The sequence below is a fragment of the Nicotiana tomentosiformis genome, chromosome 2 (assembly GCF_000390325.3).
Source record: "Nicotiana tomentosiformis chromosome 2, ASM39032v3, whole genome shotgun sequence".
Classification (NCBI taxonomy): Eukaryota; Viridiplantae; Streptophyta; class Magnoliopsida; order Solanales; family Solanaceae; genus Nicotiana; species Nicotiana tomentosiformis.
Window position 1 is genome coordinate 96271078 of NC_090813.1, and position 19985 is coordinate 96291062.

Sequence of the window (19985 nt, forward strand, 5' to 3'; positions counted from 1 at the left end):
TAACCATTCCCACTCACTTTTTGCTTTGTAGTAGACCATGATTTTCTTTTAATATATTTTCTTAGGCTTCTGTTACATGAACTCACATGCCTGACTAACTCGAATTTGAGCCATTTAGGTCCATTATGAGAGGCAAATTCTCCATACTAAAAAGTCGTACATTTCTAAAGCTCAAAGCAAATACATTAGTAATTTTACTAACAATAATTTAAGTCAAATTTGCATCTTGAAACTAAAAGAAAAAAAAGTTAATTGCATAAAATACAATAAACAATTATAAGAAAACTCAATAGATTCGAAACATAATAATCAAAGAACGTATGTATTAATATTTTAGAATAATCCAAAGTTACAATTTAAAATAAATGTGATGTAATTTTGATTATAGGTAAAATATTAATGTAAAAAACTAATTTAAATTTCATTGTATGGACGAGAATGTATAAATAGAAAAATAGAGATAGTGTGAGGATACTTATACTTTGAAATAATTTATAAATAAAAATTAAATAATAACTTAAAAATTATTATTATTAGATTTAAACAATAAAAGAGTTCCGAGTAATAGAATAAAAGTGTAAGAAAAATTAATTTCATGAAAAAATTATATTTATCGGTGATTATTAAAAAAGTAATAAGCAAGACATTAAGTCAATTGGTAAGATAATAAAATATCACATAATAATATAACAATATTAGGTAATGAATAATACAATAACTATAAGCAAACAATAAAAAGAAAAAAAATAAAAATAAAGAAGAATAAGACTTATTTGAATTTGAGATGAAAAATAAAGAGTTAGTAAGAATTTTGTTAAAATAATATGGTCTAATATGCTCAAACAAGACATATCACAGTATGACATGTTTAATATTTTTTAATATTAATATTAAAAATAAAGTGTAAGTACTAAAATCAAAGGGTTGGGTTGTTACAAATATATAAAAAAGAAAGTGTAACGACCCGACCGGTCATTTTTCTTTCTAAGTCTATATTCTCCTAATTAAGACTCCCCGTATGTGCTTTTACTGTTTATTGACTTGTGGGGATGGTTGGTTCGGGTTTGGAAGGGTTCGAGTTGAAATCGGAACGCTTAGTTCCTTATTTGTGGCTTATAATGGTTAAGTTTGACTTTAGTCAACGTTTTGAGTAAACGACCTCGAAACAGGGATTTGGCGGTCTCAATAGGTTTGTATGATGATTTTGGACTTGGATCCGTGTTTGGATCGGATGACCCGAGAACGTTTCAGCGCTTAATGTTGGAAGTTGGCGCATTGAAGGTTTTCAAGTTCTTTAAGTTTGGTTCGGAGTAGGTTTTGGTGTTATCGAGGTCCGTTTGGGATTACGAGTCTGGGAATAGTTCTGTATGGTGATTTATGACTTGTACGCAAAATTTGACGCTTTTGTTCTAAATTTTGATATCTTATTGGGGTGCTTATACCAACGAATTCTTGTAGGCGCACTATCTCATCAATATATATCTGGGCTAGCTTGCATGTAGAGTAAGTCATATTGATCGTCGTCATTCCGAGTTGATTTGATAGGAATCGGACGACGGAAGTGTTTCTAGAAGTTCTTGAGTTTCAAGATTTAATTCATGGGTTTTGGCGTCTGATTCATGATTCTAGACGTTATTTCAGTATTTCGATCGCGCGAGCGAGTTCGTATGATATTTTTAGACTTGTGTGGACATTTGGTATGGAGCCCCGAGGGCTCGGGTGAGTTTCGGACACGTTCGGAGGGATGGAAGAACTTGAGCTTTTCAGTTTTTTTTTGCTGGTGCCTCAGGTATCGCAAATGCGAGGTTTTTTTTCGCGTTTGCGAACCAAGTGTCGCAAATGCGACATCTGCGACTGATGCAAGGGCTTTTATTACGGGACACCTTTTTCCTCACATTTTCTGTTACACCCCATATCTTCGTACGGAAGAGTATTCGTAAGTCAATTGATGTAAGCTCAGAAATGAGATCATATTTGAGAGTACATAAAGTAAGTTAATCATATTACCTTGGAGATTAAAAATCTTTAAGATCATGGATAACAAGTACCAAGAGGGTTGAAAGGCTAAGAAGCAAAACAAATTGAAGAAAATAAGTTTCGTCGAATGTCGACAAGTTGAGAATGTTATAACGTTTACTTTTGTGATGAGACTAGGATGATTAACAAGATAAGGAGGATATGTTATGAGTTATTTTAGTCGTATGATAGTCGTGTATTATGTTTTTAAGTCAAGCAAGTCGTGGAACAAAAGTTGACAAAGGTCATCACAAGTTACATTCATAAATGTGCTGAAAATTAGGTTAAATGTAGATGCGATTTTCTCCCAATTTACTTCGAATTATGGGGTGATTTACCTACAAAATTTAATATCTATGAGTCTAGTTTCTAACGCATTAAAACATTCATCGATACAACATCGGAGTAGAGATATATTCGCGTTTTTGCGAGATTGCGCCAAACAGCTCTCTATGGGACCCACAATGGCGGTTGATATATATATATATATATATATATATATATATATATATATATATATATATATATATATATAAAATATGCCTAAACCCCATTTTAACTCATTATGTTTCAGTATCTTTAGACCCTAGACACCTAAAAACACTCTCTCAAGGTTCTCTCATGATCCAAGACTCGAACAAAGGGCAAACAACACAAATCAAGTGTCGGGAATCCCGTTGCACTAGTAAGTTTCTTGTTCTTCTTGTTGTTGCTGATTTTTGGGTGGTTCCAGCTCGTGTGGGAGGTTGTTTTAAGTGGTTTAAGTTCTGTAAAATACTCTCCCAAGGTTTTCATATAAACTCTAGGTTATTTAAAGTCTAGTGATGAAGGACAACGCCTAGTGAAGGACAACGCCTCTTTGAGGTTGTGTTGTCATTGAGGATAGTAGTGTGCTGTGTTTGGCTGAAATTTCAAGTTGTTGCTACTGGATAAGATGATTATAACAGACTACTAATTGTGCTTAAGCTTGAGTCTAGTTTCTAACGCTTCAAACGTATGCTTCTACCTATAAAATTAAAGCTCTTTGAGTCTAGTTTCTAACGCTTCAAACCGTTCATTATTCGGACATTCCTACAAGAAGTTATGATCAAATTACCAAAGGCTGGCGGAGGAGCCTACGGATGCGAAGCATCCGAAGCCGCGTCCGAAAGAGAGGCTGGCAGTGAAGTGCTGCCATAATGTCCAGGTCCGCATCCGAGCTTCAAAGAGGAGTGAAGTGGGGATGCGAAGCATCCAGGGCCGCATCCGAAATCCAGAAATCTGGGCCTATAAATACAAGGTCGGGGAATGGGGATATTTTGAGTATTTGGGGGTTAGGGTTCTTGAGGTGAAGGGACGATTTTGAGCTCAAATCAAGTCCAATAAACCAAGGTAAGCTGTTAATGATATTTTGGGTTGATTATTACTCAATATACGTGATTTCTAACATCATTCTTACATCCAAATACAAGATTTCATCATCAAATCCTCAAAAACACAAAAATCACCAAAGTTGTAATTTTTCAAGATTGATCTACTAGAGGTAATTCCAATGCTTCAAACTCATTTAATATGAGTAGTTAGAAGAATTTAAAGCATTTGTTGCAAGTTTTAAGGATTGAAAGATTGGATTATAAAAATCTAGTTCATGGCATGAATAGTACTTTTGAGAAAATAAAGGAGAAGGTGAATGGTAATCTTGGCGATGAAATTTATGAATACATTGAACCTATGGGATTTGTTACTAATATTGGTCTCATTGGATGTTGGTATTATAGATTGCAGTTGATTAGTGTAGTGCATCATTGTAGTATCATTAAGGGAAGAATTTGAGGTATATTAGCTAAACTTTCTCTCTTGGAATTGAATTCCATAATATTTCCGTAAGATCAAGTATGATTGGCTCAAGATTCTCAACTCTTACATTCAGGGTTATTCCCTATAAATTTGATTATATAGAATGAGCCTTATGTCGAACTATAGATGTTCCAAGTATGGGTTATGTATTAATATGTTATGGCTTTGAGTCATGTTTCAATGAAAGATAGTATGCCAAAATATGTGTGAAATCTCAATATTCTTAAGACTCTTAATTGCTCATATGTGTACCTAAAGTCTTGATTGGGAATGTCTTATTATTGATAACCTATAAAGATGGTTGGAAGTGAAATCAGTGAATTGGGGGATATAAAGTGTGACCAGCATGCCAATAGTGAAAGGCATACTTGTGGCCAATGGTGCCGATGTAATGAAATAATGTGAGAAAGATTATGAATGAGCTTTGACTCAACTATTCCAAAATTTACTTCGATAATATAATCGGCTAAAAGTTTATGAACTCAAGTGATGCACATATGTGGCTGTTTTAGCTAATGTTATGCTTTGTAAGTAATTTTCAATGTGCTTTGCATTCTTACATATTAATGAGTGGAAATTGTGTATGATTTTAATTTGTGCTTTGATTGCCAATCACTTTACTCCATTTATTGGAAAGGAATTGATTATGTTTAAAGCCTTCATTACTAATGAACTTAAAGTTATGATTTTCGGAATATTCCACTTGTTGATAATTATGATAATGATCTATGAAAGGGAATAAATGAAAGTTTGGAATATAAAATACGGCCATTGCGCCATGAATAAAGAATCATATGTTTGGCTAAGAGAGCCAATGAAATAATGATATTGTAAGTGGTTGAAAGTACGGATTAGGTGCTATGTGATGTGAAAGGTTATGAGATGTACGTATTTGTACTTTTGTTTCCAATGTGTTATGAAACCCTATGGACGGTCTTCGAAACGCATAGGTATATGGTGTTATGAAACCCTATGGACGGTCTATGAAACGCATAGGTATATGGTGTTATGAAACCCTATGGACGGTCTATGAAACGCATATGTATATCGTGTTATGAAACCCTATGGACGGTCTATGAAACGCATAGGTATATCGTGTTATGAAACCCTATGGACGGTCTATGAAACGCATAGGTATATCGTGTTATGAAACCCTATGGACGGTCTATGAACGCATAGGTATATTGTGTTATGAAATCCTGTGGACGGTCTATGAAACGCATAGGTACATTGTGCTATGAAATCCATTGTGATATGAAATCATGTGCACGGTCTATGAAATGCATAGGTGCATTGTATATAAGAGGTATAGATGTACGGTATGAATAAACACTATGGACGGTCTATGAAACGCATAAGTGTATAATATGATATGTGAACACTATGGATGGTCTATGAGACGCATAAGTGTATAATATGATATGTGAACACTATGGATGGTCTATGAGACGCATAAGTGTATAATATGATATGTGAACACTAAGGACGGTCTAATAAGACACATTATTAATGCAGACAATAGGTGCCCCCTTTTGTTGTCCTTGTTTGTACAGGTTGTTTCAATTACATTATATTATGTGTTCCACATATAGATTATATGGGCATTCAATTTTGAAAGAGGATTTCTAGCTATACATACTAGTGCTATTCGACAGTACTAATGTCCCTTTTACCAGGGGCGCTGCATCTTTAATGGATGCAGGAGGTTCTACAACAGGTGGCATTGATCAGTGATAGTAGTACACTCTTTTCAGCTAATTTGGTGAGCCCCACTTCATTTCGGGGTCATGTATATTTTGTTTCTCATGTACTTTGTGGTTGAGGTATAGCCGTGGCCTTGTTGCCGACATTTCCATATTACTCTTCAGTTGTACTTAGAGGCTCCGTAGACAGATTGTGGGTGGTATTTGATATTGGGAATTGGCTTAGAACTATTGGTATTTGGCAACATGTTTTTCATTAAATCTTTAAACTCGTACTATTTTGAAAATATTGAATGATGCTGTTAATGGGAATGAAATGGAAACGGTTAATGAAATCTCTTCGGTATTTGATTAACGGAGTAAATCTCCTCTTTATTCACAGATGAATTTGGGTAGAATGAAATCTAACAGGCTTGCTCAGTCGGGTTCACTCGGCTGAGCGCCGGTCGCGCTCCTCGGTTTTGGGGCGTGACAGATGTTGTAAGCTAAATATAACTTCGACTTGAAGCTACTGTAGGAGGTATTTGTATTGTGTTCTTACATGTGCTTAAGTTTATCTTGATGTTGATTAAGTTAAATGGATGTACTAGACATGAACTAGTGAATAAAGTTGCTAATTGAATATAGTTGGAGTTGTGGATTGTTCTCTTTGTTATAAATATATGGTATAAGGATGGAATCATTGATGAATGACTTCATTATCATGTTAATGATGCTGTTAAGTTAATGTAAGAAGTCTATAAGGGGTGATAATGGGGTTGAAGAGTGCTGAAGGGATTCAATCTGAGCTTGCCGCTCGTCGTGATATGTTGACGACTTGTTAATAAAATATTTTGTACCCTATTTTTGATGTTGTTATTATTGTATTTCTCTGGTTGTTGTTATTGGTATATGGTAGTGGAGAAGGCCCTTGTTACAAGAGAGATGCTGCCCAAATTTACATAAAACGAGCTACTAGCTTAAGTTATAGACTTAGCCTTTACTCAGCACTGATTTTGAATCTCCTTATGCTATGGTAGACTGAGTTGAGTTATTTGAAGAGTTGCTTGGAAGCTATTAAGGACTCAACGAGGTTAATGTATGTTAAGGCTAAACCTTTACTTCATTTTGGCATGATCTCGTAACTACATGAGTTTGATAACGAGGCATAAAGAGAAGTTCGTATTCTTGAACTTATGTACATTATCCTAGTTTCATAAGTTACAGTATTCCTCCTTATCGAGACTTCATATTCAGTTAAGTATTGTCTTCTTCCAGTCAAGAGAGCAGAGGGTCTCTCTATATATATATATACATTATTAAAGTATTTTCATCACCATCGAATTATAATCAATGGGCAGGCCCCTATTGGGCAACCTCTGATCAGATAGTAAGTTATATACCGAGCCTACTGTGGTCGAGCGCCTATGAGCGAGCCCAAAATGGCCGAGATATAGAGCCTAGTATGGCCGAGCGCCTATGAGCGAGCCTACTACGGCAGAGCAGCTACACATACTGAGCCTTAAAAGGCTGGAACGCTATTTTACTTACTATATTGAGAGAGTTGAGTCAGTATCAGCAGGTAAGCATATCTTCAGATTATCTTTGACTCCCAGTTATTATATTATCAGTTCAATTTCAGCTTTCAGTTATTATGTTGCCTTACATACTCGGTACATTATTTCATACTGACGTCCCTTTTGCCGGGGACGCTGCATTTCATGCCTGCAGGTCCTGATTGACAATTGGACAGACCCTCCCAGTAGAAAGAGTCAAACATCAGCTTGGTTGGTAAGCTCCACTTCCTCGGAGTTACCAGGTCTAGTCCTTGGAGTCCATTTTATATATACATGTTTGATGGGTAGGTCGAGGCCCTGTCACGACCATGGTACAGTTCAGTTATCTCTAGAGGCTTGTAGACGAATCCTATATATTTTGTAAATCAGTAGATGTTCATGGAGGCTTCATCAGCCTGCACAATTATATATATCAGCTTTTGGGTTCGTTTACCCCACAGATGAGAGAGGCATTATTTTCAGACGATTCAGAATATGGCCTCAACGGCCTAAGTTGAGGGTTACCCCTCCAGAATTCACCGTTACAGAGAGGTACGCTCGGGTCGAGTATGATACTAGGTTCCGGCCACGCCTCTTCAGGTTTGGGGCGTGACATTTTCATTTAGTCTTGGGAGATTTTGAGAGCACTTTAGAGGGGGATTCTCATCAAAATCCTAAGGTAAGTAACTCCCACCCATTTTCAAGTTAATTATGGTGATTTTGGGTAGATTAAACATGGAAAGATTGTGAAAACTTATGGGATTTGTGAAAAACCTAGGTTTTTGATAAAAATAGGTTGACCACGAAATTGGTTATGAAACTAAGTAAAAACTATATATTTTTAATTTCATGAGGCTATGGATATTATTTATCTTCGAAAATTTTCGAAATTCGGGCACGCGGGCCCGAGGATGAATTTTAAGAATCTTCCAATTTGGGTTGGGTTATGACTCTAGGATCTAAATTATGAACTTTTGAATATATATTGATTAAATTTTATATAACATTTGACTAGGTTCGGATTTTTCGGCACCAACTTGAGGTTTTAGAGTGAATTTGTGACCGGAAAGTGAGCTTTGGGACGAGATAAGTCTCTTGCCTAACCTTATAAGAGGGAATTTACCCCGTAGGTGTTTTAAATTATTACTTGCTTCTAATTGTGGGTGCTACGTACGCACGAAGTGCAAGAGTCAGTGCGTATCTACAAATCATGCTATGTCCGGGTAGTTTTAGGACCATATCATGAAATACTTGTATTGTTTGCACTTTACTTGTTAATTTAAGTGCTTAAAATTATATTGAAACTTGAAAAAAGATTCGTAAATACCGAATTTTATTTACTTTGAGCTTTGGCTGGTTACTTGACCGTTAGTAGAAATTGTGCCTCCTTATATATTAGTCTTGTGATAACCGTTAAATCGGAGCTCCTAGAGTATTCTCTCTTCTTGTGAAGCGGGCCGAACGCCTCGACAGTATAATAGATGCATCTATGATTCATGTCGGTCGACCCTATAGCCTTGGGAGATTTTGAGAGCACTTTAGAAGGGGATTCTCATCAACATCCTAAGGTAAGTAACTCCCACCCATTTTCAAGTTAATTATGTGGATTTTAGGTAGATTAAACATAGAAAAATTGTGAAGACTTACGGGATTTGTGAAAAACATAGGTTTTTGATAAAAATGGGATTTGAACGTGAAATTGGTTATGGAACTAAGTAAAAATTATATATTTGAGTTCATGAGACTATGGGTAATATTTATTTTCAAATATTTCCGAAATCCGGGCACGTGGGCCAAGGGACGGATTTTAAGAATCTTCCAATTTGGGATGGGTTATGACTCTAGTAGCTAAATTATGAACTTTTGAGTTTATATTTATTAAATTATATAACATTTGACTAGTTTCAGATTGTTCAGTACAACTTGAGGCTTTAGAATGAATTTGTGACCGAAAACTGAGCTTTGGGACGAGATAAGTCTCTTGCCTAACCTTGTAAGAGGGAATTTACCCCATAGGTATTTTAAATAACTATATGCTTCTAATTGTGGATGCTACGTACGTATGAAGTGACGATAGTCCATGCGTAGCTACAAAGCATGCTATGTCCAAGTAGTTTTAGGACCATATCATGAAATACTTATTTTATTTGCACTCTACTTGTTAATTTAAGTGCTTAAAATTATATTGAAACTTGATAATGGATTCGTAAATATCAAATTTTATTTACTTTGAGTTTTGGCGGGTTGCTTGACCGTTAGTAGAAATTGTGCCTCCTTGTATATTAGTCTTGTGATAACCGTTAAATCGAAGCTCGTAGAGTATTCTCTTCTTATAGAGCGGGTCGAATGGCTCGGCAGTATAATAGATGCATCTATGGTTCGTGCTGGTCGGCCCTCGGCAGTGTACACATTATTCTGGATCGGACCGTATGACCTCGGCATAAATCATGCGTGATAATGCTCGGTGTTCGATTACACTTGATATTACTTCCATGACTTGATAGGTTGTAGTTTACTTGATGGCCCGCATTTGTTGAAGCTAGTATATGCTAATTAGAGATCTTAAAGTGACTTATAGTTAAAGAATCACTTATTTACTGTTTGTTTTTGTGTTATTATTATTGATGTATTCCATGCTTATTTAGAATTCTCGTACTTTATTTATTGTCCCATAGTAAGTGTCGATGTCAACCGCTCATCATTACTTTTTCGATGCTAGACTAGATACTTAATAGGTACATGTTATTTATGTAGTCATGCTACACTTCTGCACTAATCGTGCAGAATCTGAGGCATGTGCATCTGATAGTCATTTAGGCGCGCACCCCTGTTACCCCGAGGCATAGTGGTGAGCTGCTCTCTGTGCTCGTTCTGCAGCACCCGCAGTCTCTCTTTTGTATTTACTTTCTGTCTATCTCATTCCAGACAGTAGCATAGGTGATTTTATATTCTAGTAGATACTTTATGGTTTTGAGTATTAATTTCACCATATTTACTCTCTCATTAGTTTATGCTTTACCTTACTATAATTTTTTATTACTCATTTACTTAATAAATAAACTCAACTACTTTGAAATTATTAAAAGGAACAAATACATGACTAGTTCACCGTTGGCTTGCCTAGCGGCGATGTTGGGCGCCATCATGGCCTATAGGGGAAATTGGGTCGTGAAAACTTGATATCAGAGCACTAGGTTCACGTAGGTCTCACAAGTCATGAGCAGGCCTAGTAGAGTCTTGCGGATCGGTGCGGGGACGTCCATACTTATCTTCGAGAGGTTATAGGGTATTAGAAAACTTCTCTTTCTTCATATCCTATCGTGCAGTTGATGTTGTGCTAAGTATCATTCTCTTATTATCTCATAGATGGTGAGAACGCGTGCGGCAAATGCACCCAACCATGGAGGAGCTACTTGATAAGTGGGAATTTTGTCTGCTTGTTAGCACCTTTTAGCTTTTGTTTTAGTCCGAAAGTATTGAATTGTGTTCCCGGAACTAATGAAATTATGCAAAATTGCAGGAATGCTGGAAGTTTGGTTTCCCGAGATGAAATCCGACTTAAAAAGGGGTGTCCCGAAGCACAAGGCACTAAAGGGCGCAGAAGTACAAATGTGCGGTCCGCAAAAGAAATTGCGTACCGCAGAATTCCATCTGCGGCCGCAAAACAAGAAAAAAAATTAGCAGACCTTTCAGTAATGTGCGGACCGCACATGAATTGTGCGGCCGCAGAACTGGGCTAAGAGTCAAAGATCAGAGAGTATGCAAAAAGACCAAGTCCAAGAGCCTTTGAGAATTGCGGACCGCACAATAATTGTGCAGCCACAGTTCAGAAATGTGCGGCCGTAGAACTCCACTTCCTACTAGCTGAAGAAATCTACGGACTGCACATGGAATTTACTGCCATAGTACCTCCCGAGGGGCATTTTTGTCCGAGATTTTTGGCTCTGTATAAATAGATGAGTTTTACAAAATTCGGTCAAGTTTTGAATATTTGAAGTTTTTGTAGCCGTTTTTCTTTACTACTTTAGGAAGTTTTACATTATTTTGGTGTTTTTACATTAGATTTCATCATTTTAATCTACCACTATGAGATTAATTAACTTTTCTTCTCTATTTTATGCAATTTTCATTATGAGTAGTTAGACTCTTACTATGGTTGCGACCCAACCCTAGTGTTTAAACCTTATGTGTATCTAATTAAGTGCTTGTTTATGATTGGGTGTTGATTATTTAGCTTAGTTCATGCTTAAATTTTAGAATTAATGGTTGCAAACATTGATTCATGCCTATTTGACTTAGTCTCTACTTGAGAAAGAGGGACCTAGTCTAGGATAACTTAGCTAATAAGAAATTGGGTCAATTGAGAAATTGATTAACCCAATTAAAGAGTTCAACCTAGGGATAGTAATAACCCGACTTGAGCTCTTATCAACGGTTTTGGTTGATACCCATTTGGTCTTGAGAAAGCCAAAGTGGGCAAAACAACTCTCTGACCTAGAGATATTGAGTGGGTAGTGTAGAGTTGTGAGCTATAATACACCCCAATCAACAAAACAAGTATTAACGCCTTTACCTCATTAGGCAAATACCTAAGTTATGGTCAAATCCCTAGGCCTTTTACCTAATTGGAAAAATCTTAAAAACATTTATCTCTAGTCTATTTCCTTTATCTTGCAATCATTAGATTAACAGTAGAAGTAGAAAATAAAATTGTGTTATGGAAGTGCAATCTAGATAACCCATTTACTTGCTTCAAATATATACTCCAAACTCTCATCATAACTCCTAGTGGATTCGACCCCGACTCCTAGTTGGGTAATTATTATTGCATACGACCATGTCATATCTCTTATTGAGGTGTATTGTGGATGTGATTAATTTTTGGTGCCGTTGCCGGGGAGTTAAAATGGTGTTAGCTATATATTTGGGTGTGTTTTGGAATATCTTCTTTTCCTTCCGTGTTACTAACTTATTTGAGAAATTGTAGGTAAAACCATGGCGAGCAATGAGCTCGAAAATTTACCTTTGGGGGATGTGGACGTCGAGGATGATCAAGTTGAAGAGATTCCTCTTAAACTTCAAGCCAATAGAAGAGGCCGAGTGCCTCATGACAATGTTCCCGCTCCACCCCCATCTCCACCTCCACCACGAGCGGCTCCACACCGGGTGTTACCCAATGAAGGATATGCTAGTGCAATAGTCCCTCCCCGTATTAGGGTGGGTAACTTTCAAATCACCAATGTGATGCTCACTTTGCTAGAGCAACGAGGTTTCTTCATCGGTGCTCCAAGTCAAAATGCGTAAAAATATTTAAAGGGGTTTGTGGACACTTGTTGGGGGAGCAAACAAACAAATGTCTCCAACAATGCATTGAGGCTAAGGCTTTTCCCTTCTCTCTATAGAGGAAAGCTTTATATTGGTTGGAACATTTGCCGAACCATTCCATTCACACTTGGGTTGAGTTGGCAAAAAAGTTTATTTCTAAGTTCTTCTCTTCGGGGCACAGGGCTACACTTCGAGATGAGATTTTGGCATTCAAGCAAGAGCCGAATGAACCACTACATGAGATTTGGGAGTGGTATAGAACAATGGTCAAGGAATGCCCCAACAATGATATGATGGAAAACATGATTCAACAAACCTTCTATCATGGGATTAACACAACAAACCAATGTGTAGTAAATCAACTTGTCGGTGGTAACTTTATGACTATGCTGTATGCGGAGGCGTGTGAGATTTTGGATGAAATGGTGGAAACATCATTGGCGTGGCAATCCCAGGCTAATGTTCCACTAGGTGATCCGAACGTGATCCACTTTCACAAAGAGTTGCATGACCATGGGCAAGCCATTACCGAATTGACTACCACCATGAATCAACTAGCAAAGTCTCAACTTCAACAAGTGCAAAATCCTAAGAAAGTTAATGCCATGGAAGGGGTGAACATGATGGTAAACAAAAGGAGGATCAAAGGTCCACAAGTGCAAAATCGAGTGGAGAATTATGCGCAAGAGACAATGGTTTTGATCAAGATGATTCTTACAATGAACAAGAAGGGGAGGTGCAATATAGGAACAACTTTCAAGGGCAAAGAAACAACTTCCAAGGCCTAAACCAACAATAATGGCGACCTCAAAACAATCAAGGCAATTAGATTTCTAACAACCAAGGAAATTGGAGTGGTGGAAACAATCAAGGGAATTGGTATAACAACAGCTATCAAGTCAATTGGAGTGGCAATAATCAAGGAGATTGGGGGGTGGGGGTAACAACCAAGGCGGATGGAACAATAATCAAGGCAACCGAGGGTCGGGTTTTCAAAGGCTCCTAATGTATCAATAACCGAGCAACCCGCCTCCTTATCCTTCCCATGGTACAAGTTCTTCAAACAATGAGATGGGGCGAATTGAGAATATGTTCAAGCAAATGATGGAAAAGAATGCCGATTCGGATGCCCAACTTGCCTCGCACAACACATCGATCCGCAACTTAGAAATTCAAATGGGCAAATCTCTCAAGCTCTAAATTCTCGTCCTAAGGGGGCACTACCAAGTGACACGGTAGTAAACCCAAAGGGTGGAAGCAACACGGGGCATGCCATGGCCGTTACTATAAGAAGTGGAAGAGGTGGGAATGCACCCACCTCAAGTCAAAGGCAACTTGTGAATGATGAGCAAGTGGTACAAGAAGAAGAGGTCCCGAACAATGTGGTGTAATCAAATGATGAAGTTCGGATTGATATTGATGATAATGTAGAAGAGACTCAAGAGGAGGTGAACCCGTTTCACATTATTGACATACCAGAGCCGGTAGTGCAAAAGATTAAGGCACCATTGCCTAAGCCTCCACCTCCATACTCTCAAAGACTTGCCAAGCCAAATGGCAAGAATCAATTCAAGAAGTTCATTCAAATGATGAAGAGTCTCTTAATCAATATGCCACTAGTTGAAGCTTTGGAACAAATGCCCGGCTATGCAAAGTTTATGAAGGATCTCGTGACAAAGAAGCGGTCAATGAATTTTGAAACTATCAAAGTCACCCATCAAGTGAGTGCAATTATGCACTCAATGGCTTCTAAGTTGGAAGAACCTGGTGCTTTCACGATTCCTTGTACAATTGGAAGTGTCGCGTTTGCAAAAGCTCTTTGTGATATTAGGGAAAGTATCAATTTGATACCCTATTCGGTTTTCAAGACCTTGGGAATTGGGCAACCAAGACCCACCTCTATTAGATTGCAAATGGCTGATCGTATTATGAAGAGACCTTTGGGAGTGATTAAAGATGTCTTGGTTCGTGTTGATAAATTCATTCTTCCGGTGGATTTTGTCATTCTAGATTGTGAGGGTGATTATGAGGTGCCGATTATTCTTGAAAGACCTTTCCTTGCTACGAGGAAGGCTCTTTGTGATGTTGAATCCAGAGAACTTACCTTCTGGGTTGTTGATGAAAAAGTGATTTTCCATGTGTGTAAGTCAATACGGAAACCGAATAGCAATGAGGTATTCTCTTTTGTGGATTTGGTGACCGATGTTATTGTTGATGATACAAGTGTTATGATCAATGTGGGTGATATGTTAGAGGTCGTCTTGCTCAACTTTGATGATGACTAGATGGATGGCTTCATGGAATGTGTGAACTCTTTGCAAGGAATGGGGTCATACAACTATGCACCCCGAAAATTGTCCTTGGATCTTGAAAATAGGACAACTCCTCCTACAAATCCTTCTATTGAAGAGCCTCCTACCTTGGAGTTAAAGCCATCACCTCCACATCTTCGGTATGAATTTCTTGGTCATTGTTCTACTTTACTGGTTATTCTTTCCTCTTGTTTGTCTAACGTGCAGGTAGACTCCACTTTGGCGGTGCTACAAAAGAGGAAGAAGGCTATTGGGTGGACTTTGGCGGATATTCAGGGATAAGCCCCGCATTTTGCATGCATAAGATCAACTTAGAGAAAGGAGCCAAACCATCTATTGAACATCAAAAGAGACTCAATGAGGCTATGCAAGAAGTCGTCAAGAAGGAGATTATCAAATGGCTGGATGCCGGGGTTTTCTACCCATCTTCGATAGTTCGTGGAATTCTCCGGTTCAATATGTCCCAAACAAGGGGGGCATGGCGGTAGTCACCAATGACAAGAATGAGTTGGTCCCTACAAGAACAGTGACCGGATGGAGGGTGTGTATAGACTATCGCAAGCTCAACAAAGTCACAAGGAAGGATCATTTTCCACTTCCTTTCTTATATCAAATGCTTGACAGATTGGCCGGTCATGCTTTCTATTGCTTTCTTGATGGTATTCAGGCTACAGTCAAATTCTTATTGCTCCGGAGGATCAAGAGAAAATAACCTTTACATGTCCCTATGGTACTTTCTCCTTCAAGTGGATGGCATTTGGTTTGTGTAATGCACCAATGACTTTTCAAAGGTGTATGATATTTTTTTTCATGGACATGGTGGAGGACTACCTTGAAGTTTTCATGGATGACTTCTCGATGGTTAGAGATTCTTTTGATGATTGTCTTGCAAATTTGGATAAAGTGTTGGCAAGATATGAAGAGACAAATTTGGTGCTTAATTGGGAGAAGTGTCATTTCATAGTCGAGGAAGGCATTGTCCTTGGCCACAAAATCTCAAAGAATGGAATTAAAGTTGACAAGGCAAAGTGTGAGGTGATTCTCAACTGCCACCTCCAACTTCGGTAATGGGTGTGCGAAATTCCTTAGGCCACGCGGGTTTCACAGCGCTTCATCAAAGATTTCTCTAAGGTGGTGAATTCATTGTGCAAGCTTCTTGAGAAAGATGCTAAGTTCAACTTCAATGATGATTGCATGAGAGATTTTGAATTGTTGAAGTTCAAGTTGACAACTACTCCCATCATCACCACTCTAAATTGGAGTGTCCCTTTTGAACTCATGTGTGATGCAAGTGACGTAGCGAATGGGGCTGTATTGGGGCAACGCATCAACAAGAGTTTTTATCATGTCTACTATGCTAGTAAGACCATGAATAGTTCCCCAAGTCAACTACACAGTTACGGAGAAAGAGCTCCTTGCCATTGTGTTTGCAATTGAGAAGTTTCGCTCGTACTTGATGGGTGCAAAGGTCATTGTCCACATGGATCATGCGGCGCTTCGTTATCTTATAAGCAAGAAGGACTCCAAAGCTCGGTTGATGATATGGGTGCTTTTGTTGCAAAAGTTTGATATTGACATCCAAGATATAAAAGGGAGTGAAAACCAAGTGGCGGACCACTTGTCTCGTTTGGAGGAGGAGGGGAGGCCGCATGATGGCCTTGAAATCAATGACTCCTTTACCGATGAGCTACTCTTGGATATTTCAATGAAAGATATGCCATAGTTCGCGGATCTAGCAAATGTCCTTTTGTGTGGAATCATCTCGGATGAGTTCTCTTCAAACCAAATGAATAAGTTCAAGCATGATTGTCAAGATTATTATTGGGATGAACCATACCTTTTCAAGATTTGTACGGATGGGGTGATTATCATTATTCTCCATATGGTGATCATCATAGTGGAGTAAGAATGGAAACCAAAGTGCTGAGTTCCGATTTCTATTAGCCCACTCTTTACAAGGATGCTAGTGAGCTAGTGAAAAGATGTGATGAATGTCAATGAACCGGTGAAATCTCAAAGAAAAATGAAATGCCTCTCACTACCATTTTGGAGATTGATATTTTTTCTATGTGGGGTATTGACTTCATGGGTCCTTTTGTGAGTTCTTGTGGAAACACCTACATCTTGGTCGCGGTGGATTATGTGTCCAAATGGGTTGGAACCGTTGCTTTACCCAACAATGAGGCGAGAAGTGTGGTGGCGTTCTTGAGGAAGAATATTTTCACAAGGTTTGGTACTCCGTAAGCAATTATAAGCAATGGGAGGTCATATTTTTGCAACAAGTCTTTTCACACTTTACTTAGCAAGTATGGTGCTACTCATAAAATCACGACTCTCTATCATCCACAAGCTAGTGGTCAAGTGGAAGTCTCCAACCGGGAGATAAAGGGTATTTTGCCCAAAACGGTGAATGCTAACTGGACGGATTGGTCCAAGAAGCTTGATGATGCATTATGGGCTTATCAGATGACTTAAAAAACACCTATCGACATGTCACCATACTGGTTGGTATTCGGGAAAGCTTGTCACCTTCCGGTGGAACTTGAGCACAAAGCCATGTGAGCTTTAAAGAAGTTGAATCTTGATTGGGATGTAGCCGCTAACTTGAGGGTTGCACATTTGAATGAATTGGATGAGTTCCGGTACCATGCCTACACAAGTTCGTCCTTGTACAAAGAAAAGATGAAATATCTTCATGACAAATATATTCGGAACAAAGAGTTCAAGGTGGGCGATCTTGTATTTTTGTTCAACTCAAGGTTGAGGATATTTCCTGGGAAGTTAAAGTCTAAATGGAGTGGTCCTTTTGAAATTATGGTGTGACACATTTAGGTGCATTGGACTTGAAGAACAAAAATAATGAAGTATTCCGAGTCAATGGTCATCGGGTGAAGCACTATTTGGGAAAGGTTAGAGATAGCCACGTCGTGGAGGTCATTCATTTCAATTGATGGTATTTTGAAGTCGTGCCGCGATGTTAAATCAGGCATTTCTTGAGAGATAACCCATGTTTCTTTTCTTTTTCCTTTGGTAGATAGGTGTTATTTTTGTTCTAACTTGATTTGAAGTGTGCTACAGGGCTGAGTGTGACTTACAGGAACTATGAAAAAATGTGGCTAAGTGTTGAAAGAAGTGCAGACCGCAGTTGATTTGTGTGGACCGCACATTCATGGTTGCTGCAACAAAAGTGCAATGCGGTCGCACAATGAGCTTGCGGACCGCACAAATGAAAGATGGAAATGTCAACTCTCTGAAGTTTAGTTTGTTAGAGAAAAGGTTGATGTGCGATCACAAAAGGAAATCCGCAACCGCAACATGAAATCTGTGGCCGCACACAAAATTGTACGGACCGTACATGAAATTGTGCGGCCGCACTCTCCCTTCTTCCCCTTAGCTACCCAAGTCATATAAATAGAGAAATTAGGGCATTTATTACGTTTTTTCCCTCTCTGAGCACAAAAACAGTACTCTCTTGAAATTTCTTGGTGAATCTATCTGTCCACACATACAACATCTTTGATCAGTCACTCATCACACTCATTCATCCGGTATGCTTCAATTACTTGTTAATCTTTTTTCTTTTAATTTGTAGACTTTTAGTCATTTTAGGCCGTTTGTCAATAGAATTCAATTGCGCATCCATGTGGGGGTAAATCTATAGTGGATTAACTAATACATGCTCTATGGGGATTGGGTCAAAATAGTTTCATGTCTCTATGATGTTACCATGTCAAATTTAGCACAAAATATTGCAAATCCTAGAATGAAATAACTGAATTGTTCGTAATTTTTGAATTCTGCGGCCGCACCTAAATTTGTGCAATCTGAAGAAATTGATTCTTGGGTATCATTAGTGAAGAAGGGATCTGCAGCCGCAAGGTAAAATGTGCGGACCACAGAATTCCCATTGCGACTGCAGAAATACAATTTTACTGTCATCAGAGAGTCCCTACTTTGAGACTCCAATGTTCGGCTGTAGGTTTAATTGTGCGAACCACAGAAATCGTGTTGCGGCCGCACATCAACCAATTCTCTATCATCAGAGAGTTGGCATATTTGGGTTTCAGAGATGCGACCGCAAGTGAAATTGTGTGGATCGCACTTTACTTCTGTGGCCGCAAAATAAAATTGTGCGGTCCGCAAGGCCTCATCTGTGGCCGCAAGAAAATTGTGCGGACCACAGATCCTTCTCCTGCAAGCATGCTTTTATTGTGAACCTTACTGTGTTTTTTTTGTGTATACTTGCATATCTCCTGGGTATCACTGAACATTGAATTGCAACTAACAATCGTCTTTGCTTGATATAGACAATGGTTCGATCTAGAGGCAGAGGCAACACTTCTAAATGGAGGGGTGAACCTTCTCAGGGTAGAGGCAATAGTGCCCTACCCCTTGGCCAAGAAAAGACAATTGCAAAGAAAGCTACAGTCGGCAGGGGGAGAGGTGTAGATCTTTCTGACACGAGCTCATATGTCCCGTCTAGGGAAGCATCAGAGGGCAATCAATGCCTCATATGTTCAGGAGCAGCCGACCGTACAATCAATGCCTCAAGGGAGGTACCAACTCAAGGACGAGCTGTCCTCATCTCATAGCACTTCCGAGGACTCGGAGAGTGCTAGTCAGGATTATGAGCCATCTGCCACACTTGTCCCTGAGGCACAGGTTACACCAGTTCAAGATATCCCCGATGATGGCATAGGGGGAGATGCTACAGCTACCGTCCTTAAAAGGTCGAAGAAGAAAGAGGTTTGGGAGTACCAATGTGTTAGCTTGTCTGCCTTCACCAGCTTTCGTACATGGTGGCCAGCGAGGTCGCTAACTCTCGAGTGACAGTTTTTATTAAAATATTTGGAGAGGTACAAACCAGCAGTGCTGAGACAATTCAGGGAATGCAAGGGGTGGATATGGTTCACTCAAAGTGTAGTGGATGCCAAAGAGAACCTGGTCCGGGAATTCTATGCAAATGTGGCTCACATAAAAAAAGGGACAAAAGCGACTAAAGTACGGAACTTAAAAGTGAGATTTGATCAACATTCACTCAACACATACTTGGGATTTGAAGATGTTGAGAAAAAGGAATATTTTGAGAAGTATGCATTGGGAGACGCAACCTGATCTCGTCCAATTTCACTCCTCTATTCGAAGTTATGAAAACGGTCGATGCAATAATAATACCCAATAAGAGTCGAGGTCGAATTCCGTGGGGAGTTATATGTATGGGAGTTAGTAGTATATATCTTAGCGTATGAGTTTGTATA